The sequence below is a fragment of the Cuculus canorus genome, chromosome 8 (genome assembly GCF_017976375.1).
Source record: "Cuculus canorus isolate bCucCan1 chromosome 8, bCucCan1.pri, whole genome shotgun sequence".
In the NCBI taxonomy this organism is placed as follows: Eukaryota; Metazoa; Chordata; class Aves; order Cuculiformes; family Cuculidae; genus Cuculus; species Cuculus canorus.
Genome location: NC_071408.1, coordinates 25,090,638 through 25,117,167, shown reverse-complemented (window position 1 = coordinate 25,117,167; position 26,530 = coordinate 25,090,638). Strand labels below are relative to the sequence as shown.

General features: G+C 42.8%; 1 long non-coding RNA gene across 2 annotated transcripts in view; it reads left to right on the top strand.

Moving 5' to 3' along the window:
- LOC128852913 (uncharacterized) overlaps positions 1-26,530 on the top strand; it is a 132,125-nt gene that overhangs the window by 18,068 nt on the left and 87,527 nt on the right. For both annotated transcript variants that reach the window (XR_008451034.1, XR_008451035.1), the window contains exon 2: positions 23,691-23,736. This is a non-coding gene — a long non-coding RNA (uncharacterized LOC128852913). The remainder of the gene's footprint in view (positions 1-23,690; positions 23,737-26,530) is intronic.

Sequence of the window (26,530 nt, the reverse complement as noted above, 5' to 3'; positions counted from 1 at the left end):
TAAGCCTGCTTTCCTGTGTCACTGTTCATATCGCACTGTATCGTTGCTCTCCTTAGCCTGAGACACCTCAGATGCCTTCTGTCCCAGCCAAGGCTGTCAGCATTGTGCCCCATGGCTAGCATCTGCCTTAAGCAGGGGTTGATAACATTTTTTCAGTCTTTCAACTCTTTACCCTGTCAGAGCAGGCCATCAGAGATGGCTTTGAACTTGCTGTTAGCTGACACGTGCTCCAGATTTTCTAAAGAGCAGAGGAGGATCTGGCAACACTCCAAGATCTCAGCTGTGGAGATCTCATCATGCCCTTGTGTACCAGCCAAGACTCGGAGGCAGTGCGTGAAGAATTGACTAGACCACTTGCCATGACATCTATAAATTGTCCTGTCTTTTCAGGCATACAAAAGAGTAATGACAACTGTGTTGTAGACACTTGCTTTTGTGTGAAGTCGGATGTTGCCTTCATTCCAGACACACTGCATTACGCTCCCCAGGGCTACCCTGGCTTGTGCTCGGCAGTCGTGCTTTTCCAAGACAGCACCATTGCTAGGGTAGCAGAGTTTCTTTAACAGTGTCAGTACTGCATTGTCAACTGCCCTTATACGCTCACCACCAAGGCTTTTTTTTTTTCCTAATGCTGACATTTGGTCTACTTAACCAGCTAGTAACGATCAGAATATTTCCTAGTGTGTATACAACCAACAAATGATTGTGAGAAAACATCAGATTGCAGGCCAGCAGTTCTCTGATTTTTTGCCATGGAAAGCCCTGCGATAATGGCGGTAACCAGACTGCAGTTGCATCAAATTCAGGATCTTACTTCCAGTCGTGGCTGGAGTAGGGTATTAGCGATGAGTATCACAGAAGGGTAAGTGCATACTATAGTTCCTGACCTCTAGCTGTTATCATCTTGAACTTGCTAAGGCGGGAACAGACTGGTGGTAACCTCAGTGAATATCTCTTCCATGAGCTTATTTACTCTCTCCTTGAGTCTTTGTAAATTCCTGCTGTCCACAATGCCTTTTAGCCATGGGTTTAGCAGCTCATCTGTCTGGTGTATGCAGAGACACCTTTTTTTTTGCAATTTTTTTCTTTTCTTCCGATAACGACATTTACTGCCCATTAGTGTTAGTAGTGTTGTATTCTGCTGGGTAGCAAGTCAGATTGACACATCAATGATGTGCACCTGCAGAAATCCACTCTGAGGTATCAGTGTTTATGTCAGGCTCAGCCACCCAGTAGAAAAGAACACTGACTTGATATTTGCGCATTGAGATCTGTCGGTTATAGTAGTTCTGTGAGAAACTTGTGTACCGCTCTTCTAGTGACCACAGTTATAAGGTAAAAGGTATTTCATGTTCAAGTCTGAGATATTCTTCAGATATTCATGTTGCCTTCTTGGCTGATTCTCTCTGCAATGTGCATACCATCATTCTGCAAGGAAATAAGTCCAAAGGGTTCCTCAGGGTTGTGCTGAAACACCAGAAAGACAACAGCACAGGGTATTGCATAATCTTGAGAACACTTTGTGATTCTCTTTCAAATAAACAAGGGTGAATGAATGGGATGTGTGCATATCGTGTTGAAAATTTCCTTGGTTGAAGCATTCGTGGCAAGAGATGGGAGTTATAAGTCCTATACTGTTTTCAGAAGAAAATTTTCACTAGCAGTTCACCAAATCAGTTTCCAGACAGCACCAGATCTTTACCTCAGCTGTGTGGATGCTGGTGGATCTCTGCCAAGCTATATCAGCTGTGAACCCAAGCCAACTCTTTTTAACTTTATCATCTTTGTCTTAGGTATCACTTACTTACATCCTTGAATGAGCAGTCAATATAGAAACAGACCTTTTTCAAGAAGAAAACATCAACTTTTGTTTCCTAGCCTTAAAGATAATATATCAGTCCATTCAATGAGCCTTCACAAATAGTTTGAAGAAGTACAGTACAACACAAGCAATAGAAGCAGTAGGAGGACTCCAAATTCCGTCAAATGACAATGAAGATATACCTGTATGGGGGTCATGGAAACACCTTGTTCTAGTGTAGGTAAGCATGTCTATTGATAATCTAGCTGCGGATTATGGAGTTTAGTCTAAGGCACATTAACTATCCTAATGACTTGCATATCACGATATAGCTGTACTGTGCATGCATGTGTGCGATGCCTCTATATTTTTTCTAGAAAGAAACAGTTCATTTAATGAGTGCCATCATCTTCTTCATAGGCAGAATCCTTGTGGTTTGTTCAGATATTGTCTTCAGTCTTGAAGATTTTTTTTGTTCACTCGGCTGGATTGCTTGTAGCCATGCAATATTTGAAATTTGAGCTATGCTGTGATAAGAATATGATGTCACTTTTCTTCCCTGATTAAAGGACTGCAATTCTCAAGATTTGATTTTTGGAGAGCATAATACATGTAAAATTCATTTTTAGGTTCAAACTCTAAGATGGTATAAATTGACAAGGCTATGTTATCTTAAATATGTGATAGACATCCAGGATATAACAGATAAATACGGCACTGTCAACTAAAATAAGAATAGTTCTATGAGTTTTAATGCACAACACTAGTTGAACATTGTGCTGTGATTTTTTCAAAACCGTATGGGTCCTACTTTTTTCTCACATATACAGCTTATGTACAGATGCAACAGCACTCAGTTCAAGGGAATTCTGTTTTGATTTAAACAGGTGTCAGGTCTCGGTCTAGCAAAGCACTTAAGCACGTGCCTAACTTGAAAGCAGGAATGTGCTAATACAACTTCTGATTCTGACCTTGAAAACTGTCACTATCTACTTAAATACTTACTATCATAAATGAGAATCAGGAAAATAATTACTTTGGTTTAGTGGTTTAGCCACTCAAGAAATCAAATAATTGTTCTAAAAATCATTGCCATTGATCCAGAAGGGAAACTGTTCTTTCATAAAGCTATAATAATATTTGGAGTTAATATAAACTGGTTTTTATGTATGTATATCTATTTTAAAATTCTCTTCACGAAGGAGGAAATAGACTCAGCCTGGGCAAATTTTGAATGGCATGTTTTACCATTTTGATCTTTTGGAAATGACATTTCAGTTTGAATTTTAATGAATCTTATAATCTTTAAAATTCTATTTTGCTTCCTCTCCAGCAAACTAATTTACTCTATGCTACCAGAAAGGACAGATTGTTGCGGTCAGATTTTAAACTTAGCTGGGAAGTGCAATATGACACAACTAGACTACGATACAACTAATATGGGTTCTCTTCTGAGCAAATTCAGCAATACCTCGTCAAAACCTGCATTTTGTTGGGAATTTATAAATTAGCCATGCAAATTATATCTTCCTTTTACTTAATTCAAGAGCTTCGTATGTGCAGGGTGCAGGCTAAAGGTATTTGGTGATTTAGTCTCCACACACCATTAGCAAAACCTCTGTGCCAATATAAATGTAAAATACTGAACAAATATAGAATATAGTAATTACATAAATCCATAAAGCATAGTTGAATTCCAATGAAAAGTCAGAGCTGAGATGGATCTTCTTATGCCACTCAGGCAGAAGAAATATTAGACAGTTTTAAAAAAAATCTTTACCTTTTCTTTTTCCTGGAAGATATGCCTGAGGAGGAAAAAAATCTAAAAAAAAGCTTTCAGTGTGTCTAAAATGTAAGCATTAATGGTTTTAAGGGATGGAGTTTTTTTTAATCTTTTGTTTGTGGAGTTCCTCTATGGGTAAAGATGAGGTAGTTTCATTAAGTTTACCATTCTTTTGAGTGATGAAGGTTGGATTCCAGTTAGTAATACCAGCCTGATATTCCACAAGTTCTACATGAAGGTAAGCTTTCTCAGTTGTCTCTCTCCACTGGAAAGACGTTTTTCTTGTTCTGTTCCAGAGTCTTCCTTGCCCAGACAGTAACACTGCATGCACACTGCCTCGCACCCAGATTCACACCCCAAAGGATCCGAATAATCCTCTTGTTGAAGGAAGCCAGACAAGCAATAGAGGCTTGTTTGCTCAAGGGCCATGCTCTGTATTGGTGGGAAACATTTGTCCCAACAGTTTGATGATCATGTCAATAGGGAGGATAAAGTCTCCAAATTCTTCATGTATCTTTGCTTAGGGTGCCTTATTTCTTGAGATTTTAGAAACATCTTTTCTCTGTGAAGTCTATATATCACAGTGTTCAGGGATCCTTCTTTCAAACCAGTAGCTCATGGGCACTTGCATTTGCATATGCAAATCCTGTTTGTGCTGAAACACAAGGATTTCTACATGTGTAAATAGGCAAAGGAATATCAAATTGTCTCTGAAAATCCTTCTTTCAGTTGGTTGGGGCCCAGCTATTTTACTGCACTGAGCAATATTTCATGTCTGACAAAACAGCTTAGGCTGAGCCCACGAAGCTGGGTAACAAAATGCTGGTTCAAAGTTTTGATAAAAGTGTTAGAAGCATGTTCAGTTCTCTAGTTCATCAACAGAAACTTCATAATACTGATCTCCGGTTTACGATTCTGACCATAAATCTGTTGAGAAAGCAAAATGAAAGCCCCTGCTCTGGAATAAGCTGAACATTCTCAAATCATGATCATCACTAAGGTTTTGCTTTGAGACCTGTGAGCAAGGAAGCTCCTAGTGTCCCATAACATCTTGGTGTGGGATGAAATGTAAGGAAGGAGGACAGTTCACATAACTCTAACACATCACCACATTTAGGGAGCTTATTTACATAGGTGCTGTCTTTAGACACTTGAAGAGACAGCACTGAAAGAGAACAATAATTTAAATATTTAACTTTGCTTGCCAGAGCTCTCTCCTAGGGGATAAGAAAGGAGACCACAGAGCTGTTACATTAGGGGTTGCCTTTTGCTGATGGGAATATCCCCTGCAGTTAAAAAGGCTCCTCCATATTATTAATGCAGAGCCTTTCTGCTTTACTGAGAGATGAATTTTTGAGCTTCTAGAAGACATTTTACTAATCTAGGGATGGGGAATGGATGCCAGACAGTCATTGCCATGCTGTAGAAACCAAATCTGACATGTCCTAGCAGCAGGATGTCCTTATGCAATACTAACCCCTGTGCTCCACAGGCTGGGGGGCAGTCTCCAAGTGGCAGTCAAAAAGTGGCACAGAAGGAACTGCAGGCATCATTTTATCTCAATGTAGACTTTTCAACTCCTCTGAACACTGCTGGCCTCAGAAGTCCTCTTCTTTTACATGTGGCAATTCAGATTATAGGAAATGGTAAAGGAGTGGATATTATATTTGCATAGTTTGTGTACAGTCACAAGGCAGGATGGACTTTGATTTATGTACTGCAGTCTTGCTATATGAACATTTAGCAACAGACATGTCCCTGCTTCCATCTCTTATAGTTTGAATGAGACAACACAAGGAAAATTTTCAGTGGTGGCTTGATGCTATTAGCACCTTTGGGACATTCAGATTGGTTTCTGCAAGCCCTAACTTGTTGCCAAGCCCATGATGTCTGTTCTTTACCTTTGGTCTCCCCTCGCAAGAAAGGGAAGAAGGTAACTCCATGTGCCAGGCATTAACCTAGGAACCTGACCCGAGGAAAACATGTCCCATTTGTGCAGTTCAGCGTAACAGGAAAACATCTGTCCGTCACGTCACGCGAGATAAGGTGATTTGTGAGTCTGCTTACCTCAGGTGGATTCAATTTTTGATCTTGGAAGGAACCCAAGCCAGAGAAAGCTGTCTGCATACTGTGCTGTCCAGCTCGCAGAGCACGCACTGAGCAACTGGCTGCTGGAGAGATCCCTGCCTCCTGGATGCTTTCTGGAGCTGCTTTGAGACTTCCAGCCCCTCCTCCTCTCATCACTAACAATAACCAGATACCCCTGTTTGCCTGCAGTATCTGAAAGAAGAGAACTCAATTAAACTGAATGTTTCCCATTATTTAGGCTGATATGGAAGTTTCTGTTGTTTCAGCCTCATTGTGATTCATCCGTGCAATATTTGGGGTTTCATCGTGGGTTTGTTTTGTTTTATAATCTGCAATACTTGTGTTAATTCTGTAACAGTACTTTGTTTTAAGGGAAGCTGTATAGAAAAAATGAGTCAGAGTAAAACCAGTTCCAACTGCAGCCTCACACACGGCTACCAGACAGGGATAAAGTGCTGCCGTATAATGTTGATGGCCAGAAGACCTTGCAGGTGAAATTTTCAAGTGTGCCTTGCTCCATGCTTTGGCTTTACTTTGCTTCTGTGGAAGACAACGATAGTTTTATCACTGACTTCATGCCAGCAGAGTTAGGCAGCTCTGTGGAATACTGCAGGCTTGTAATCTGTAAATGTGGGTTTCTGGACTACAATTGACAGGGAAGCACTTGCATTCTTTCAAGTCCTGACCCAGGATTTCTTGAAGAGCAACAGAAATATGAGCAAAGAAAGGGAACTGTGGTGTTGCTGGGGACAGCTGAACATCTCCTCTGGAGGGTGCATGTTAGGTCTGAGATGTGCTGGGGACTCACTGTGAAAGGGTTTCTGAAAGGCAGAAGCAGGACTAAATGTGTCTGTGACTGTCTGAATTCCTCTATCCAGAACGCAATTCTTAAAACAGAAGTCTGTAACTCTCAGTTTCTGAATTGATCTGGACAGCTGTCCTTCAACTGCTTAGTGGCCTGGCTTGCCAGAGAGGAAGGAGATAAATGATCGAAGAGTACAGAATGTGACACGTACGATTTTAGAAATTTTGGATGTCTAGTTGCTTAGGCAATTTGCACAATCAACAAGATAAAAGGATGTGGGAAGAAATATACCTAAAGACTGTTCCTGTGGAATATACATATCCAAGGACAAATAAGAAAGTTTCCAAATTTTGACCTGTGCTCTTGTTTAGTGTAACCTTCCCCAGGCACAGCCAAACAGTAAAAAAGGACGGGCTATAATTCAGAAGAATGAAATTCTCTATTTAATTGCTCCTTTTCAGTAAGAATATATGTTTAGACTCAGCCTGTCTTACACACGGGTGTCCAAGATTCACTTGCTTATTCACAGTTGGCATCCAAACTAGGGAAGGTGGGAATAAAGCAATTCTTCCAGGATGGTGGAAAATAGGGACACTGAGAAAATACCACCTGTAGCAGGATCTTTCAGGCCAAAAAAATTGTTAGAACAATGTCTCTGTCTTTTCCACCTGTCTATCTTGAAACTTTTGCATAAGAAGTTGCTGTAACAAGGACAGAAGGCAGCCTTAGATTAAGTGAACATTTGCTTCCTTCTGCCTTACATGGGCTTTTGGCCAGGACTGGAGTCATTCCCACCAAATCGAAGTCTGGTATGAGGTTAACCTCAGTCTTAGGCTAAAAAGCCACTGGAATAGCTTAGAAACAGTATTACTAATGGGAGCTCCCTGCAGTAAGGAAATGTTAATGCAGGCTTGCACAGGCTCAGATTGCCAGCACAAGGTGCAAGGAAGAAGGGAATTTGGCCATTATTTCCCACTATTACTTCATACTAGGCAGAGCAATTCAGGAAGCCAAACCCACTAGCTAAACAGCCCCACGTTTGAGCATGCCGTGTGACTCTGTAGCCAGAAGCACTGAGCACAGAGAAGTGGGGTACATTTCTTTCTCTGGTATCAAGGAACATTTGTCCATCCAAATATCCCTATCACCAAAAGCAAATTTTATGGGCATTTTTGTGTCTCACTGTCTCAGACAGCATGAAATCCTATTACCCACCTGATGGCATGTAAGAGCTGATTGTAGTCCATGTCAACAAGTTATTCACTAGGCATATTTTAACGGGAGTGAGTCAAGGAGCTGAGTGAACACACAAAGGCCCTAGACCTTCAGAGCTCCACTGAAGTCCCTGGTAGGCACCAATAACTTGGCTTTGAAGCAAAGTATCTAACAGACAAACACCTCCAAAGCTGCAGCTCTGTCTACCTCACCCCTCGCTGTCTTTCAATACAATAGAATTTCCTTTCTCACAAGAATCTTCCATCTCTGAATTCCAGTTAAGGCTCAGTGCATTTGAGAATAAGAGTGAAAAAAAGGACTCCTGCTTGCCACTGTCCATCTCTTAGTGTGTAGAGAGGCACAACTTAGAAGAGCCTGGAGGCTCTTGTTCTTCAGTGGTCGGACTGTTCTCGCCCTCAAAAAAGGGGTATTTCCCTTCCTCCCAAACACACTGGATAATGGAGAAGCCAGAATTTAACAATAACTGGAAATCACCCTGCAATTCGATCTCTTTCTCCCTGAATCACGTGCTGGGCTCCACAGACGTCATTATAAGTGGAACAGTGGGAAATTCAGTCAATACAACAGAAAATTTGGTGCAGTGCCTAGACCTGGTGTGTGGAGTGTTACCTGCATGTGAACTCTTGTATGATGAGGCATTTCATTGCCTGTTACAAACTTCAACCTTTCTCCCATACATGCCAGACTCATCTACCATAACCTTCTAGTGTGATCATGGTATTCCTGGGCATCATAAGCTATTTGGCATGTAATCTTTTTCAGGGTTGGATGGATACCTAGCAAAGGAGGGTGTATTTGCTTGTTCAAGCATAGGAAGATGATCTCTCTAAGAAAAGGGGGACACTTTAGTGTAAACTGGGAATAGATGCTGTTTAGAGCAGGAACCATCTGCATAATCTCTTTGGAAGGTACGTGGCACAACGGGATCTCAGTCATTTACTGGGACCATGGCAAGTCAGTAACGTTAACAGTTGTGTTCAGGGTATATGAGTAACTTTTTTTAGCTCTGCCTAATTGTATTTGCAATTGTAAACATCATTGCTTCTTTGCAAATTTCTATTGACAGTTTTTAATTAGAATAGATTTTTTTGGCAAATCCCAATCATGTTGTTAATTAATTAGTCTTCACTCTCTGCTCCTATGCTAGAGCTATCATGTTTCCTTGATGAGCGAAAAAGGGAAATCTGGTTTAGTCTCACTGTCTGCAGGCAACAAAATTTCCCACAAAGAACTTAAACTTGCTGACCCGAAAGGAGAAAAACAAACACAAACCCACCAAAGTCTTCAGCTACTGACAGCTGTCTTTGCTATGGTGCTCCTTTTTGAAAACTGCAGCTCAAAACCCATCCTTACTGAAGCAGTACAGCAATACCCGCTGGTAAATGTTGAATTACCTGTGCAACCTTCAGGATTTGGACTGCTCAGGAGGTCTAGAGTACCCTCTGACAGAGTTTTCACCCATCAAAGTGAAGCTCAGTACACTTCCAGCACTCCATAGCACGGTGCAGGCTTGAACTGTGGGGGCTTGTGTATGCAGAGTTGTGTGGCAAGACCATAAGGGTCAGTAATGTTCAGATTGTGAAGCAGGCTCTAAAAATAGGGCAAATTCAAGCTCTACTGTGTGATACAGGATCCCACATCTGAATTTTCTAAACGTTATTCATCCTTACTGGAAAATAATTCAGGGTCCTCAAACAGAAAATCTCGAATGTTTCTGTTCTAATATAATGGAAACAATTCATATCTCTCTCCCTGTTCCTACCAAGCCAAAACATAAACTTTTCTACACCAGTAATAATTCAAATGATATTTGATCATGGTAATGCTCTAGTCTAAGGAATGGCTAAAGATCTGTGGTCATTTTAAATTTGCATTGTTAATTAAAGCAAGATGCTATGGTGGCCATGAGACATTTTACCAAAGGGTCTTTTATTCTTTCTTTTTGTTACACAGAGGAAAAGGAAAGCCCTGTTTGTAGCTTAGAGAACAGAGAAGTAGAAAATATTTAGCAAAAAGGCATTTGAAAAGTTATTTCAAATGCAGGCTGAGTTATAATCCTGCCATCAAAGGATCTCAGAACTTCTTTAAACTCCTGGCAACTACACCACAACTTACCTTTGCTGCAGGCATTATTAAACCCTTGAGAAGCTCAGGCACAGGCAGTGGGTGACTTTTCACTCAAGGTTATTCTGTGTGTCAGGAGCAGAGATAGGCAGACTGTTCTGTATGTGCTACATGCATTTGTCTACCATGGTAATGCATATGGGAGGAGAGAGAGGCAGGATATCTGAGAACTTCATCACAAGAAAGGATCCCAGCATCATGGGACCCCAGGCAACACAAATCAAATTCCTGATCTAACACACACATACAAAAAAAGAGAAATGCCAAATCACTAATTTATCTTGCATTAATATAATATTGTTCTTTCCCAGGCATTCAGTCTTTGTATCATTCATTCTGACTTCTCTGAGCTTACGTATCATTATTTGGTTTTGATTTTTAATGAACTTTTTTTTCTCCTATATCTCTCTTTCAAACATGATTGACCGTATTTGTGCAAGGATAATATGGGTTACAATGGGGAAATACTTCTGTCATGGTGGTACTATAAAAATATACAAGTTCAGATGGACATTTTAAAAAGTGGGCTTTGGTTTCAGATGATTAACACCAGCTCCACTGATGTCTCTGAAACTGGGCAACATGGAAATCAGGCACTTCAGCTTCTAGCGGCTTGGAACTTTACTTAGCATTTACTTTTTATGAGAAAGCAGGAGAAAAATGTTCATTTCTGTCCAGATCCCTGGTAAAAAACTCAGAGGGAAAAAAAGCAGTGCCAGAACTAAAACATCTTCAAAGCTGAAATGTATGTTTGAAGTTCTAAAAAAAAAAATCACAAAGCTCTAAATTCAGCCACTGGTTTTCAATAAAAATACTTGGTAAAATATTTTCTTTTTTGCAAGTATTTTTAAAAAAGCGATGGATTTATAATGAAAAATGACAGCAAGTTCCAGACAAAATTAGAAGCCACTTCTGATAGCTGGGAGATGACAATCTTTGCAAGGTCAACAGAAGATCATGTGGCCACTGCTGGAGGAAACTTTGTCTGTCCAATGAAGGCATACAGTGCCTTCATCTGAATAAAGTCATTTGTCACATTGGAAGATGAAGACTGACTATCCCATTACACTAGATAATATCCTCCATCCCCCCAAGAATTTTTTTTTTTTGCTAATTACATGCCTGCAATTAACATTTTCAGTGCAGAAAGTGATTATATGTACCTCCCATCTAACAAAAGCAGCTTCTCTGGAGAACAAATCTGTTTCTTAGAAGGGTTTTGAATTTTGGGTTATGCATATAACTTGCATTAAAGAATCCGAACAGTAAAATAGGTAGAAAACAATTGCTTTACGACACTCTCCTGTATCTTCATTGCCCACAATAACACCACCACTTTTTGTGAGTCATGCAAATGATTCAGCACTCAGGGCAGCAGCACAAATCCAGTGGTGTAATGTCTTCTATTCACCTAAAGATCAGAGCACATAATGTACTTTAGAGGTATCAACCATGTAAAGAATGGCTTTTTCTGAGCACATGCTGATGCTGCTGAGTGGTGAAGGCTGGGACCTGCCCACAACATATGGAGGGTGAAGCAAGTTGTCCCAGAGTAATTCTGATCTTTGGGTGCCTTCAGGGGTTGTTGTGAAAGGGAATTATTCTTGCTTTTCCTCCAAATGGGTTCCCCACCCATGCTTGTAACTGACAGCTCAACTTGAAAGAGTTCACCCGGAGGAAACTATTAAAATGATGATAATTCTTGTGGTTTATGCATGGATGCAAAAATGTTTCATTTAAAAAAGAAAAAAAAATGCTGTGGTAATTTTCATAATAACTTTTTCCTCCTCTTAAATAAACTTGGGTATGTTCCCAATGAAGGTGGTTGTGTTGGATAATTAAAGGATAGATCTTTTTCAGCATAACAGATTTGTGAACATTGTATAAATATGCATTTAGGCAATTGAAGGATTGTACTTCACAGCATAGTCAAATTCATGGACAGCTGCTTTAGAATAACGTCTAGCTCAGCCAAAACAAGTGTTAGAAGTCAATGCAGAAAGCTTTCTGCCTGGGCTTTACCGATGTCAAACACAGCTGCGGCATTTTGTTGAAATCTCCCTGGAACCAAAGTTATCTCACCTCATCAGAAGGCTGTGCCTGGTTTCTGTTTTCCCAAGCTCTTTCCAGAGGAATAGGAAAACAGCAAGGTTGAGGACTAAGGAACCTCTTCCAAGAGGAGAGGATATGGAAGAATGTTTTGGAATGCGTTTGATTGTATTAGGAGTGTGGCAGTGGCACAGAGCCAGAGGCAGGATGGTCTGCAAGAGGGAAAAGATGGTTCTTTCACAAAGTACATTTGGCTTAAAAACCATCTGATTCCAAAATGAACCTCTTTGGTCTAAGAAATGAGTTGGGCAGCTCCAAGGAATTTCCCTGGAAGACTCCCACGTACATTTGAGCTGTGGCCAGGTCAGAGAAAGCAAATGTCTTTCCTTATCAGCCAGTACCTCACTCTCGCTCCTATTTCCTCTTCTATCTCCCTGTGGCTGTTTGGCTGTTTCTGTCTTTTCTTTCTGTTAGAGAGTGAATTGGCTCTGAGACTGAACTGGTTCACATGACAGCTGGAAGGGCATTTAACAGTATAAGACTGGCAGGAACAACAGTCACAAACAGCCTGAAATTCACTGACCTAACGATCTAGTTTTTAAAAGATTCCCATGGCCTCATTTTCCCCTTCTGTTCTGTTTCTTATCACTTTTCCTCTCCCACTTGCAAAAACAGGGCCTTGCCCTTTTGTGTCTGAATTGTTCCTTAACAATTTGGGACTGGATTGGGTGTACTGCTCGGAAATAATGTTGTTAGACTGGAAGAAGTGTGCAACACACTGACTGAATATGGTCCACATATTGGCTGTTGACTTTAATACTGCTTTGCTTCCCTTCTGCTCCTCTCGATGTATAGACCTTGAAGGTGCTGGCATGGAGCTGGCACCAAGACACCACTGGCCTAAGTCATCCACTACCGACACCAGACAGTGGGAGTGATACCACAGTGGTGAGTGAGGCACAGCCAGAGACAGCTGGCTGACATGGGAACTGGAGATGATAGTTTCTGTGGAAATAAAATCTCCTGGCAGGTGTTTGTGATTCCCTCAGAGACTCATCAAAGCATCATTTGGGTGATAAATAATAAAAGGCAGGAGCACATCTGTCTTGCCATCAGCACTGCCCCCTTGCACATTGGCTAACTGTGGTGATTTGCCTTCCTAGTAATATGTATTCTTCTTTACGTTTTGAGGTTAAAGTGCTAGTGCATATAAAGTCCACGTGAAACCTTTATATGTTGGTTTGCTCTTTTCAGTGCCAAGCTTCCTCTTTTGATTAGGGAAAGAAAATGCTTAAGATGTTTCAGGGTCAGGGCTGACCTTGGGGATAAGCAGCTGAACCATGAGGAGGCAGCGCTAGATGAACACATCTGCATCACAAGAGTGCTCAAAAGAGGCCTTGAGATTCAATGTCTCACCCAGACTGGAGTCTTAAAAGAAAAGAGACTTAAAGTTCAGACAGAAGCCCACAGCAAGGTCTCCTAAATGTCATGTGAATGTCCGGCATTCACAGGCAGATACCATGAAATGTTAAAACAAAGAAATAAATACTATAAAGACCATTATGGAGCAGTTTCTGTGCTTGACTGATTAATACTTAGCAATCCACAGCTCGCATCAGACTTAGAAGTTTTTTGCAATATTAGGAATCATTTTTTTTTTCTCCTAATGGCTTTTTTTGCTTCACTTGAGGAAATTTAGCCCTTGAAAACATATACAAATTCAGTCTGGACTGTAAGTCACATCCTTATTCCACTGAGCTATTTTACAAACATCTGATATATATCTTACTGTTACCTTATTGATAGAAAACCATACTGTTTGAGGGGGTGTGTGGTTTCAATTTTGGTTTTGTTTTTTTTTTAAGTCAAAGTGCTGCCTAGGAAAGTGTTGCCAGGTAAATTACTGATGTGTGTCTTGCAGTGACAATTTCAGGAATGTTCCAACTCCTGACTTCTGACTTTTCAGTACTTTCAGTATGTTAGTCAAAAGATGACTTAAAGAAGTGGAGTCTGAGACAAGAAAACATAAATCGGATTACAAGAGTATATGCAGAGGCCTTTCCTTAACGGTTCCAACTCTCTAATAGGTTCCAATTCTCTAATATGTTTAACCCCAGGAAGTAACATGATGGGCAAACCTTAGATCATACTCAGAACCCCTAATTTTGCCTGAATCCTGTGCTGAAAAGGGGAATTATCCACTCTAAAACTTTATCCTCATCATCTGACCTGCATTTTAAGAAGTAATTCATCTCTTTCTTATTCTACCTCCAACAAAGGTGTTAGTTGTTGTGTAGTTTAAAGGGCTGGATAGAGATGACTCATAAAAGAGCAATAAGCTCGTTTTCATACCTTTCTTTAGTAAGGGGATTTTCTTGACATTCAGCTTACCAATTAAAACTCCATCCCAGCAGAATGTGGTAGGGCTCTGCCATCTTTATCTTTTAAGATTGGTTTCCTAAGGAAGTGAGAAACATGCCATTACATGCTCCATATGTCGGTTGATCTCTGTCATCCCCCCTGCCTGCCCCAACAGTGTTAAAATCTGCTGATTTATTTCAACCACAAGTATAACAGAGCAGTACAGTTTCCAAAAATATAAAGCTGCTAGAAATGTCATGGAAATCAGAGGCTGGGTAACATGAGACAATTTACAGCACAAGATTACTCTTGTTAGAGAGCAAAGAAATTTAGCTTTAGACATTCATCTATAGGAAATCAAGCTTCACTGGTTCTGCTACCCCTAGAAAAACATGTTTATATCTTTGATTCTGAAGAACAGCTATGTCCAGAGATGTCATAGTGATATCATGGATGTAGTTAAAAGTGAACTCAAACTGTTGACACTTCAGTCCATAGCCAGAGACCAGGAGTGCCTGTTCCCAGACCAGAGACCTCCTCTTGACAGCACTCTACCCAAATTCCTTCTGGGTATTTATTCTTCATTTTTGGCTACAACAGTATGCAGATTTACAGATTTTGTCATTCACAACCTTAGACTAGCTCTGAAAGAGGCTCTTTGCCTTGTCATCCCCTTCTTTGAATAACTAACTTGCCCCGAGGAAGGTTTTCAATGCCTTCTTAAAAAGGGCAGAGAAATTATGCACATTGTATTTAGCTATTTGGCTTATTGGTCTTAGAAAAGCTACAGAAATTTACTTACATTACTCAAGTTTGAATTCCAAGTTTTAAAAAGAAGCTTTTTCAGTCATATCTCAGAAAGACACAGAAGGTGGCTTTTGAATGCGTAGTTCAAGATCAGAAACATCCTGGATCCTGGGCTTTTCCTGTCATGTAAGGGCAGATACTGTGATGAAATAGAGCAGACAAATCATCTTAGACCCTATCTAACATTATTATGATTTAGGCTTTGTCTGCCTTCTTGCAGCTGGTGTACTGCCAGATTAAACATCATATTGCACGCCCACGCAACAGTGGACTTGTATCCATTCTCCATTAGAAGTGTGGTTTCTGGGAAATCTAGCAGTGGGCACCAAGACTGGTGGAATCATGGTCCTACTAGGCGTTTTGTCGGCTACATCTCCAGTCCAAGGAGTAACTCTTGGCTGTGTGTAGCGAAAAGCGGTTTGCATCCACAAAATTCAAAACTAACTTTCTCCAAAGTGAACCTTGTCCAACGCTTCACAGTACTTTTCGTGGTCCCTTCTGAGACACGTGTACTATTTCTACAGCTTTGAGATATAAGAAGAATTTATTTGTGTGCTTATTTTAAGTAGTTTTGCATGGAAAAAGCTGCAGACTGTATCACAGCCTGTAACAATAGCCATGTTTTCCATTAAGGATATGTTCCACATCGTGGGGCTTGAAATGAGGGATATGTTTCATTGTGATCGTGTTCAGGGTGCTGGAGAGCATGCTCCTGCCTTCTTAGTGGCAAGGAGTGCTGGAACAAGCTGCTTCTAGAAACAGACTGAGGTTTCTCTGAAGGAATTAGCTAGTCCACTCCCAAGGGAAAGCAGCACAGACAACTGAAGAATCAGGATCTGACAGTAAACCAGGGAGCTGAGCTATTTGGCAGCAGAGATGTTCTTACTGGTGCTATTTTCAAACCAAATCTGTTCTTTGTTGCGAAGCAGTGGGAGTTGACTCTGGGCATGCTGCTCCTGTTCACAACAGGGCTGTCTCATAAGTGCAGTGAGGGGAATTTCAAGTGATCTCCTGCAGGATTATTCAGTTAATTGTTAGTGAGGACAGCTGGGTGACTTAGGCCCTCTCAGCAGGAAGCAATGTACAGTTTCACGGCACTAGTAAGCCAGGCACTTTACACTGTCCTCATGGTGACAGCCTGCAGTGACCATAAAATCATAGAATCACTAGGTTGGAAAGGACCCACTGGATCATCAAGTCCAACCATTCCTAACAATCTCTAAACCATGTCCCTCAGCACCTCATCTACCTGTCCCTTAAACACCTCCAGGGAAGATGCCTCCCTGGGCAGCCTGTTCCAGTGCCCAATGAACCTTTCCGTGAAAATTTTTTTCCTGATGTCCAGCCTGAACCTGCCCTGGCAGAGCTTGAGGCCATTCCTTCTTGTCCTATCCCCTGTCACTTGGGAGAAGAGGCCAGCTCCCTCCTCTCCACAACCTCCTTTCAGGTAATTGTAGAGAGCAATAAGGTCTCCCCTCCGCCTTCTCTTCTCCAGGCTAAACAACCCCAGCTCTCTCAGCCGCTCCTCATAAGACTTGTTCTCCAGCCCCCTCACCAGCTATGTTGCTCTTCTCTGGACACACTCCAGAGCCTCAACATCCTTCTTGTGGTGAGGGGCCCAGAACTGAACACAGTATTCAAGGTGTGGTCTCATGAGTTCCGAGTACAGAGGGAGAATCACCTCCCTGGACCTGCTGGTCATGCCGTTTCTCATACAAGCCAAGATGCCATTGGTCTTCTTGGCCACCTGGGCACACTGCTGGCTCAGTCGGCTGTCAACCAACACCCCCAGATCCTTCTCCTCCAGGCAGCTTTCTAGCCAGACTTCTCCTAGTTTGTAGCACTGCATAGCGTTGTTGTGCCCCAAGTGCAGGAACCAGCATTTGGCCTTGTTAAACCTCATGCCGTTGGTCTCAGCCCAGCGGTCCAGCCTGTTCAGATCCCTTTGCAGAGCCTCCCTACTCTCCATCAGATCCACACTTCCTCCCAGCTTAGTATCATCCGCAAGCTTGCTAAGGGTGCACTCAATGCCTTCATCCAGGTCATTGATAAAGACATTGAACAGGGCTGGACCCAGTACCGAGCCCTAGGGAACTGCACTTGTAACTGGCCTCCAGCTGGAGTTAATTCCATTTACTACCACTCTCTGGGCCCGGCCATCCAATCAGTTTTCAACCCAGGAGAGTGTACGCCTGTCCAGGCCAGAGGCTGACAGTTTCTGCAGCAGAATGCTGTGAGAAACTGTGTCAAAGGCTTTACTGAAGTCCAAGAAGGCTACATCCACAGCCTTTCCCTCATCCAGTAGTCGAGTCACTTTGTCATAGAAGGCAATCGGGTTAGTTTGGCAAGACCTGCCTTTCATGAACCCGTGTTGACTGGGCCTGATCACCCGGTTCTCTTGCATGTGCTTCATGATAGCACTCAAGATCACCTGTTCCATAACTTTCCCTGGCACTGAGGTCAGACTGACAGGCCTGTAGTTCCCTGGATCCTCCCTGCAATCCTTCTTGTAGATGGGCACAACATCAGCCAGCCTCCAGTCTAGTGAAACTTACCCAGTCAGGCAGGATTGCTGGAAGATGATGGAGAGGGGTTTGGAAAGGACATCCGCCAGCTCCTTTAATACTCTTGTGTGGATCCCATCCAGCCCCACAGACTTGTGGGTGTCTGGCTGGGCAAGCAAGTCTCTAACCTCCTCCTCTTGGCTCATGGGAGCCTCATTCTGCTCCTCTAACTCCTGGGTTTGTACACAGGGGGAACAACTTCCCTTACTATTAAAGACTGAGGCAAAGAAGGCATTAAGTACCTCAGCCTTGTCCTCATCCCTTGTCACTGTTGTTCCTTCTGCATCCAATATGGACTGAATATTCTCCCTAGTCCTCATTTTCTTGTTAACATATTTATAGAAAGATTTTTTATTATCTTTCACAGACTTATCCGATTTGATTGGGCCTTAGCCCTCCTGATTTTTTCCCTGCACAATCTCACTTCCTCCCTGTAGTCCACCCAAGATGCCTGTCCCTTCTTCCAAAGCTCATAGACATTCCTCTTTTTTTTTATGCCTTTCAAGATGTCCCTACTCAATCAAGCTGTTTTTTTTCCCCCACTGGCTCCTTTTCTGGAACATGGGGATGGCTTGCTCCTGAGCTGCTAGGATTTCATTTTTGAAGAGCACCCAGCCCTCGTGGGCTCCCTTGTCCTTAAGGACTGTCTCCCATGGGACTTCGCCAACCAGCCTTCTGAACAGTCCAAAGTCTGCCCTCTGGAAGTTCAAAGTGACTATTTTGCTAATCCCCTTCTTCATCTCACCTAGAACTGAAAACCCTGTCATCTCATGATCGCTTTATCCTAGGCATCCTCCAACCGTCACATCCCCCACAAGGCCTTCTCTGTTCACAAACAGCAGGTTGAGGAGGGCACCCTCCCTCATCAGCTCACTCACCGGTTGTGTGAGGGTATTGTCTTCCATGCACTCCAGGAACCTCCTAGACTGCTTCCTTTCTGCTGTATTGTACTTCCAGCAGATATTCGGAAGATTGAAGTCTCCCACAAAGACAAGAGGTAGCGATCTAGAGACTATCCCCAGCTGTTTAAAGAAGAGCTCATCAGCTGCTTCTTCTTGTCTGGGTGGTCTGTAACAGACTCCCATCAAAATATCTGCCTTCTTGTGGGCTCCTCTGATTTTAACCCATAGGCACTCAGGCCCTTCCTCACCATACTTGAGCTCAAGGGTATCAAAGCACTCTCTAACATAGAGGGCTACCCTGCCTCCTCTCCTACCCTTCCTGTCCCGCCTGAAGAGTTTATAACCCCCTATGGCTGCACTCCAGTTATATGAGTCATCCCACCATGTTTCCGTGATGGCAACGACATTGTAGTCAACTTGCCCTACAACAGCTTCCAAATCCTCCTTCTTATTGCCCATGTTGCGTGCATTGGTGTAAATGCACTTCAGCTGGGCTGGTGAACCTTCAGCCCTCATAAAGGGAATAGAGTTCATTCCCAATTGACTGGTCCTTGGAATAACTAATGCCACAGTGCCAGTTTCGTCCTTACTGTCCCCAGGTGTACTCACCCCCACTTGCTCTGTGGTGGCGTACTAGCAGTCCTCTCCAGCACACCATTTCTCAGTCACTGGAGTCTCACTTCCAGGCTCACTCCCAACTAGCCAGGTCTCATCCCCTTCCGCCTTCAAATCTAGTTTAAAGCTCTATTTAAGAGCCTAGCTAGATTTTTAGTAAGGACTTTAGTCTCCCTAGGAGACAAGCATGTCCCATCCCTAGTAAGAAAGCCTGAGGGTGTGTGGGTCACCCCATGATCAAACAACCCAAAGCCTCTCTCCTCACATCAGGCTCAGAGCTAGTCATTAATCAGCTGCTTCTCTTTGACCTCCTGCTCCTCATTCCTTAGGATTGGAATGGAACTAGACACTACTTGTGCCCCAGAGCCCTCCAACTGTTCTCTTTAGAGTCCTGAAGTCTCTCTTGATGGCTTTCAGCCTTCTGCGCTGTAAGTCATCATTGCCTATTTGAAATACTACCAGAGGGTAATCTGTCTCTTTCACCAAGGAAGGAAGTTTTCTAGTGACATCCTTCACTGATGTTCCTGGTAAGCAGCAGACCTCCCTGTGGAGCGGTCCAGTCTGCAGATGGGTTCCTCTGTTCCTTTTAGAAGGGAATCCCCTAAGACAATCACTCTCCTCTTCTTATCTACTGAGGATGTTTTTATGGTCATCTGAGGATGGCGCAACCTAGGGAATGTTTCTAGGCTATGGGAGCCATCTTCTTCATCCTTGGGGATGGGTTCCACCTGCAGCGCTTCATATTTGTTCCTCAGGGGGATCTGGGGGTTTGTTGTCTGAGTAGGGGGAGCAGGTTTCCTGCACCAGGCAGGAACTTGCTGCCATTCCCCATCTCTTGTTCCCCCAATCTTGCAGTTCACAGCTGGGTGTTGCTCAGCCGCACTGGCTCCAGCAGCCTGCTGAGTTTGTGAGAGGGCGATGCTCCATTGATCTATCTGCCTTTCACATTCCCTGATGGTCCTTAGACTATTCAGCTCCTCCCTCAGCTCTGCCACCATGCGAAGGAGTCCCTTTACGCGAGCACAGCTTCCACAAGCGGAGCAGTGCCAGAGGCGTGAGCCGGTGTGGGAGGGGGCACTGCCTACAGCCCAGGCTCTGCGGAGCTGCACGGACCCACTGAGGCTCTGCCTGCGGGGCAACACCCATCCTGCTCGCTGCAGTGCCTGGAGTGGTTTTAATCTTCTGCCGGGTAGCCACTATGGTCCACGGTCCCTTCTGGCCGGCCTCCAGCCCCTCTCTGCAGCCTCCCCGCTCGAGCTGCGCCGTTACACTAACAGACCCCGCACCTCTTCGCGGTGCCCCCAGGGGACGGTTTAAATCTCCCGCGGTGGCCGCCGGGACCGCCCCCTCCCGTGAGGCCCCGCGCGGGCCCCCTCGGCTGCCGCGGGTCAGGCGCCGAGCGCTGCCTGTCCGCCTTCCCGCCTGGGCTTTGCTGGGCTTTTCCCGTCTCAGGGAAGTGCCCCACCGCCTCCGGTGGCCGCCCCACCGCAGCACTCACCGGCCTGCCGCTGGATGCCAACGAAAAAGCGGTGATGATGGCTTAGCCGTGTTTGGTGATGGCTTAGCCGCGTTTGGAGGCCGCGTTGGTACTACAACTATTTTCCAAGAGACTGCAGAAAATAGTAGAAAAGGCAAGATTTCCTGCAAAAATGCAGGGGATGTACAGACAGGACTTTAGAGTGATCAGGGCAAGATATTCCTTGGGACTTGAACCCAAGTCAGGTGCTATGATGGAGTGGTGTTGATCGATTGCCTGTGAACTTCAGCCTTGGATTGAAGTGGTTATTAGGTCCAAAGTGGACTGGTTGACAGGTCCAAAGTGGACTGGTTGACAAAGCAGTTGTACAAGGACTGTCCTAAACACAACCAGGTGGCTGTCACTTGAAGATCCAGTAAGTGGACTTGTACTTCACAGACTTCTCAACCTTTCGCATGATGTCCAGACCTCTCTACCCAGTCTTAGGGGAGGTTGATTCTGGGAGGTTAATGCCTTTTGGATGAAATGTGTAATGGGCCAAATGATTGTTATAAAGTTAGGGCTAGTATTAGGATTTAGGACATTAGGGTGCTCAGAACCAGCAAGACTCAGTAGTAGATTGAAATGCACCTTCATGTCAAACAGTTCAGATCTGCTGCCTCAGTCCAAGTCAAGTCATGTCATAACATAGGATACGCCCTTATCTTTTATTTGGAGGAACAGGGGTGAAAAAACATACTCTGCTGTCTCAAACAGCAATATGAATGCCATGAAAGCTCACTGAACCCTGATGCTATACATTAAAGCCAGCATAAACCTTGCAGAAGAATTCCAGCCTCACGGGAAATATTATATACAAGGATGTTTGAGAACTAAGGCTGAAGGTTTTAGTTTGATGTCTTAATTGGGACCTGATGCACAGCTGCCACTGGGTTTCTTTTCTCCCTAATCTTCATTTCTTTTGCTTGGCAGACACCCTGCAGACAAGCAAGCCTTCAAAAGCTGAAGAAATGTGTTCTAGGTGAGGGTCTAACAGGTTATATCCCAGAAGCCTCTGCAGGATGTGCACAGTTAAACAGACTTTCCCACTGAGCTATTAGCAATGTAAAGCTAGGCAGAGTTTTCTTTGGATGAGGCATGCATTTCTGTCCTTTTCTTGATCTCCAGGCCCAGGCCAAGAACACTTGGGTAAATTTTTTTCCTTTTACATAGTCCTGTGACCTGCAGGAGATTTATAGCTGCTGCAGAGAAACAGGTGCCAGAATGACCATGATATCTTGGGAAATTCCATTCTAGTGAGAGAGTCCAGATCCAGGAGATGATCAGAGCTGCTCCAGGACTTTGAAGAGAGCACAGTGAACTTGAATGCCAACTTTATTTCTTTTCTTTTTTTTTTTTCTTCCCTTTTTTCCCACTTTTCTCTCCCCCCACCCCAGAAAGCCTAGGAATTTATTTGCAGTGTTCCTTATGTCTAAGTGATGATGATAGAAGGAATACAGAGGAATCCTTGATTTTGTTTTGTGTTGGAAGGGACCTTTAAGGATGATCTAGATCTGTTTTGCCAATAGTGAAAAAATATTTGCATCATGAATGATCAATAGCTGTCTTGTAAGAGGGGTTTTTCCAAGTGCAGTTTTCAGTCTTCCTTCAAAATGCTTACCCTTGCCAGATTCACCACTGAGCCCATCACCGCCTGCATGTCTGAACGATAAATATGGAATGTGGAAATTAACCTCTTCCTAAGTTACTGTGTCTAAGTGCCACATAAGTGCAAAGAAAGAGGTTGTCAAAAGAATAAACTTCCAAAATGGAAAAGTAAAGAAAGAAGTTTAAAGGAAAGATTCTCTGCCTATGAGCTAGGCTTATCCTAGAGAGAGTTTCTGCTTGCAGACTCAACATCTGGCTGCTTTAAAATGTTGGGTTTGGGCCATTTTAGAAGTTGTCATTCTCTCATTGTGTATTCCTCATTTCCCCAAGAGCGTTCTTTTGCCTTGACTGTCATGGTTTTACCACTTCCAGGCGTCATATTTTCTCATATAACTTATGGACTGGCCGCCTCCTAGTTCCTCAGTGTCAAAAAGGAGATCAGAAGCTTGGGCATAGGCTGCATCTCCCCACAATACTGTTGGTTTTGTGTCCCCTGGAGCTTTTCATTCCTCCAAGAGGTAGTGATTTTTGCTTTTGCCCTTTCTGCCACAAAAAATGACCACCCCAGAGTCAGCTTCTCCAATCTAGTCAGTCTGCTTTATGAAGTCCTAGAAATCTAGGCCAGAAAATGCCTGCTCAGTCATCTGGGGTTTTCTCTAGATATAATTTGGTTTTCTACACCATATCTACAGCAATGTGTCCACCCTCAGTTCTCTATTCATTGGCATCCTGTTATACTGGGGAAAATAGAGAACAGAACACACTGATGGACTGATCTTTTTATTTTATTCTTTTAATAAAGTTGCAGATGAAAATGTGGGGAAACAATGGTGAAACATGTCCAAAATGTCAAACCGTGGAGCAGAATAAGATGCTGAGATCCAGCTGTGAAATTCCACAATAGATGTCCTCTCAGAGATCTGCCAGAGAGGAGCTGGGCTGTACTACTTACAGCTTGAAGTTAACTCTACACTGGAAGTTGGCACAAAGAGGAAAATGTTCCTTTTTCTTGAACTTCTAGGATTTTCCCAGCAGGGACCAGTGGCCAGTAGCCAGGTTTCAAAGAGAACTATGATTGATGGGTGAATATGTAATGGGGAAAATATCTTGCTGCTTCCTCATGTTTAATTCCCACTGCCTTTGTAGGCTGTATCCCAAAGCACTGCTGGGAATAAACAAACGAGTTTCCTTTCTTGGACATCTTGATGCTTGTGGGATGGACAGTTCAATGTGAAATCAGTTCACACTCATTAAGTGATGATTTGTAATTTTTATACAAAGATACATAGAGTTTCTCAAATAATCAGAATTAATAAAGACTCATTGTTAAATCGGGGAAAACGTGGCTTTCAACGATTAGATCTACTGTGGGTGGAAAGAGTTATGTCCTATACAGGCCTCCTAATGTCACTTCTTTCATTCCTGTTGCAGCTAGCTCCACAATGAGGTCATTAACATCCTCCTTGCAGAACACCAGGTGGGTATTCAAATGTTTTTTGCCAGTCACAGAAAATCATGGAGATGGAAAGGATAACTTTGCTGCACTTTGCATTTTTTTTTGTATGGTTAAGACTTCTGTCATGCTGGACAGTATTTTCTGCGTTGGCTTTTGGGAAAACGTACTCTGAATTGTAGGAGTGGACACTTTAGGACCAAAAGGACTGCTTGCAATAAACTGCTGAGTGCAGACTGCTTCTATCTTGGAAGAGTGCTTTTAGCATGTACTAGCATGGTGCCTATCCCCCTGGAAAGCTGGTTTGTGTGGATCTGTTAAGGGTTTCCCCACCACCACCATTCTGATTTCACTCTCTGCAATGTTAACTTGCCCATGCAATTTCTTTTTAACCTTCAGATTCATTGAGTGCCAATGATTAGTTGTAAAGGAAAAAAAATCTTCAGATGCCTAGATAGTGTTCTGCAGATGTTATCCATTGTAGGTGATTCTGTCCTGAGGTTAACTACAAAATAATAAAACCCCCAACCTCAGAGAGAGCCAGAGAGCTCTTGGGAGTGGTAATGCAGTACAGAGCCTTTCACCCTGAGGTCAGCAGGTCAAACCCATTCCAGATCAGGAGTGACCAGTAGTTATTACATGTCTGCTTTTGGATTCACGCAGAGTGTTTGCAGTGTTGCTTTTATTAGTGCTATTGGAAGGCTGTTCATGCACCTATATTGCAAAACCTGCTGATCTACATCATTTTTCCTATACAACACGGGAATGAATATAAATACCTAGAAATATGGCCATATCTACAGCACAAAAATTGTCAGTTGTCATCATTTGCCCTTTTGTGGGCCAGCACAGTAGAAAGATCAAAGATGCAATTGACTGCAATTAAGGACTTTATTCTTGTACCTCTAGATGTGGCCTCTGGGGTCAAACTCGGAACACTAATAGCTCCCACCACAAAGCGAAGTCATTCTTCCTGGCTATTTCACTAGCAATGTTTATCATCAAGAAATGTCCAAGAATCTTAAATCAGTTCAAATGAAACTGTGTGCAGATTGAAAAATCAAATGTGATAAACGGATTTTGAAAAGCAAGAAATAGCAATTAAAAAAAGAAAAAAAGGAAAAGCTGAGAATGTAAGCAGAACTCATCAGTCTCTGTAAGTCTGTTAGGGACAGTGCTGACCTCCCCCCTCCCTTCCACAAGAAACATAGCTGCAGGCAGTACATTAGACATGTGGAAGGAGTACTGCATGAAGTCAAAGAAAATCTAAGCTGCTTTTCCTCTGCCATAAATCATAGCGTGTGGGGTTTTTTTCCAAGGTAAGGTGAAAGATTGATTTTTGCAGTGTAGGGCTGCATATATTAGCTTCTGATTTTCAAGGAAATGGCACCATTTCCGAATTACGTGACATGCATTATGCTGTCAGCTTCAACATGTGCAATAATACCTAAACCTACTTCATCCTGTAACCTCATTCTCTTCTCTTGTTCACCATCCCTTCTCTCTGACTGCTGCTTTTCAAGCAATTTCTGCTAAGCAGCTTTCCTTTTTGCTTTTCAACTGAAATTTGAGGCTGTGAAAGATATTAACTTGTCTGAGGCAGCAGATGAATGAAACCCACCTCGACTCCCACCACAGATTTAGGAGGCCAAATGCTTTGGCCTCAGAGTATATTCACACCATACAAAGCAACACTATATAGATGTACTCAGGATCGCACTGCATTCTAATAAGCAGTGTAATTGGATCAGACTAATTAATCCCTCTAGAAGCTAAGCATGATGTCAACATTTTATTACAGCAAAATCTGGTTTAGGGGATTGTACATTGCTCATGACCTACAGTAAAGAATGCAGAAGGATAAAGGAAAAATGAATCTGGAAGAACAAAAAATAAAAAAGATTAACTGTAGAAATTAGGGTGTGAGTTTTTGGAAGAAAAGGAGTGGGATTGGAAGAGCACAGAGGGCATGGAAATCCTAGGCTTCATTAAGCCTTGAACAGAGGAGTCTGTTGGGCTTTCTGCCATAAAACTTGTGGTGTTGATGGGCCGCACTGTACAATTTCATGTTTGGCAACACTACTGTGGGGGCTCAGAACTGTACCAATTTTGGTGGCTTTCTAATAATTTACACACTTATGTCTGTAAGCTCTTCCTATAGCACATCTTGCCCAAATATTGAGCACAAACTTTCATTTGTTATAACAGGATAACAGTGATGGAATTGCTTTCTAAAGAGATTTTCATTGGAAAGTAAATAGAAACTGTCTTTCTCCATCCCAAGGGTTAAAGTAATTACCTTGAAGTCAGTAGAGGGCTTGAGACTATGCCTAAACCACCTGCTTTTATTAATTACTATCATCTATTGCATCTATGAGGATAGCCTCATAAAGGCAAACTTTTTGTATTGGGTACAGAGTGATGTGATTAATGGGAATCTCCAACCCAACCAGTGAAACTCTTCCCCAAGTTAATTTAATCAATTTCGTAAACCCCATTTTGAGCCAAACTTCACTCTTGCCTGTAATTTGCATGAGGCAATGGTCTGAAACATTCAGAGATTTTCAGAGCTGCATTCCAAGTTGGCTTTCTCTGAATCCACATCAGATGGGAGCTGGCTGTGCCACAGAGATGGTATAAAAAGAATTGCTTAGTAATAATAGATCCTAGCTGATCTGAAGTGAATTGGAGTGCTTTAGATCTGTATTTTAATCCAGACTAGTGGATCAGTGTCTGCCACAACACTGGCAGAATCTAGTGTGCAGGCACAGAGGGACCTGACATCCTACATTTAGTCTGAAATGTCTCCTCTCCTGCT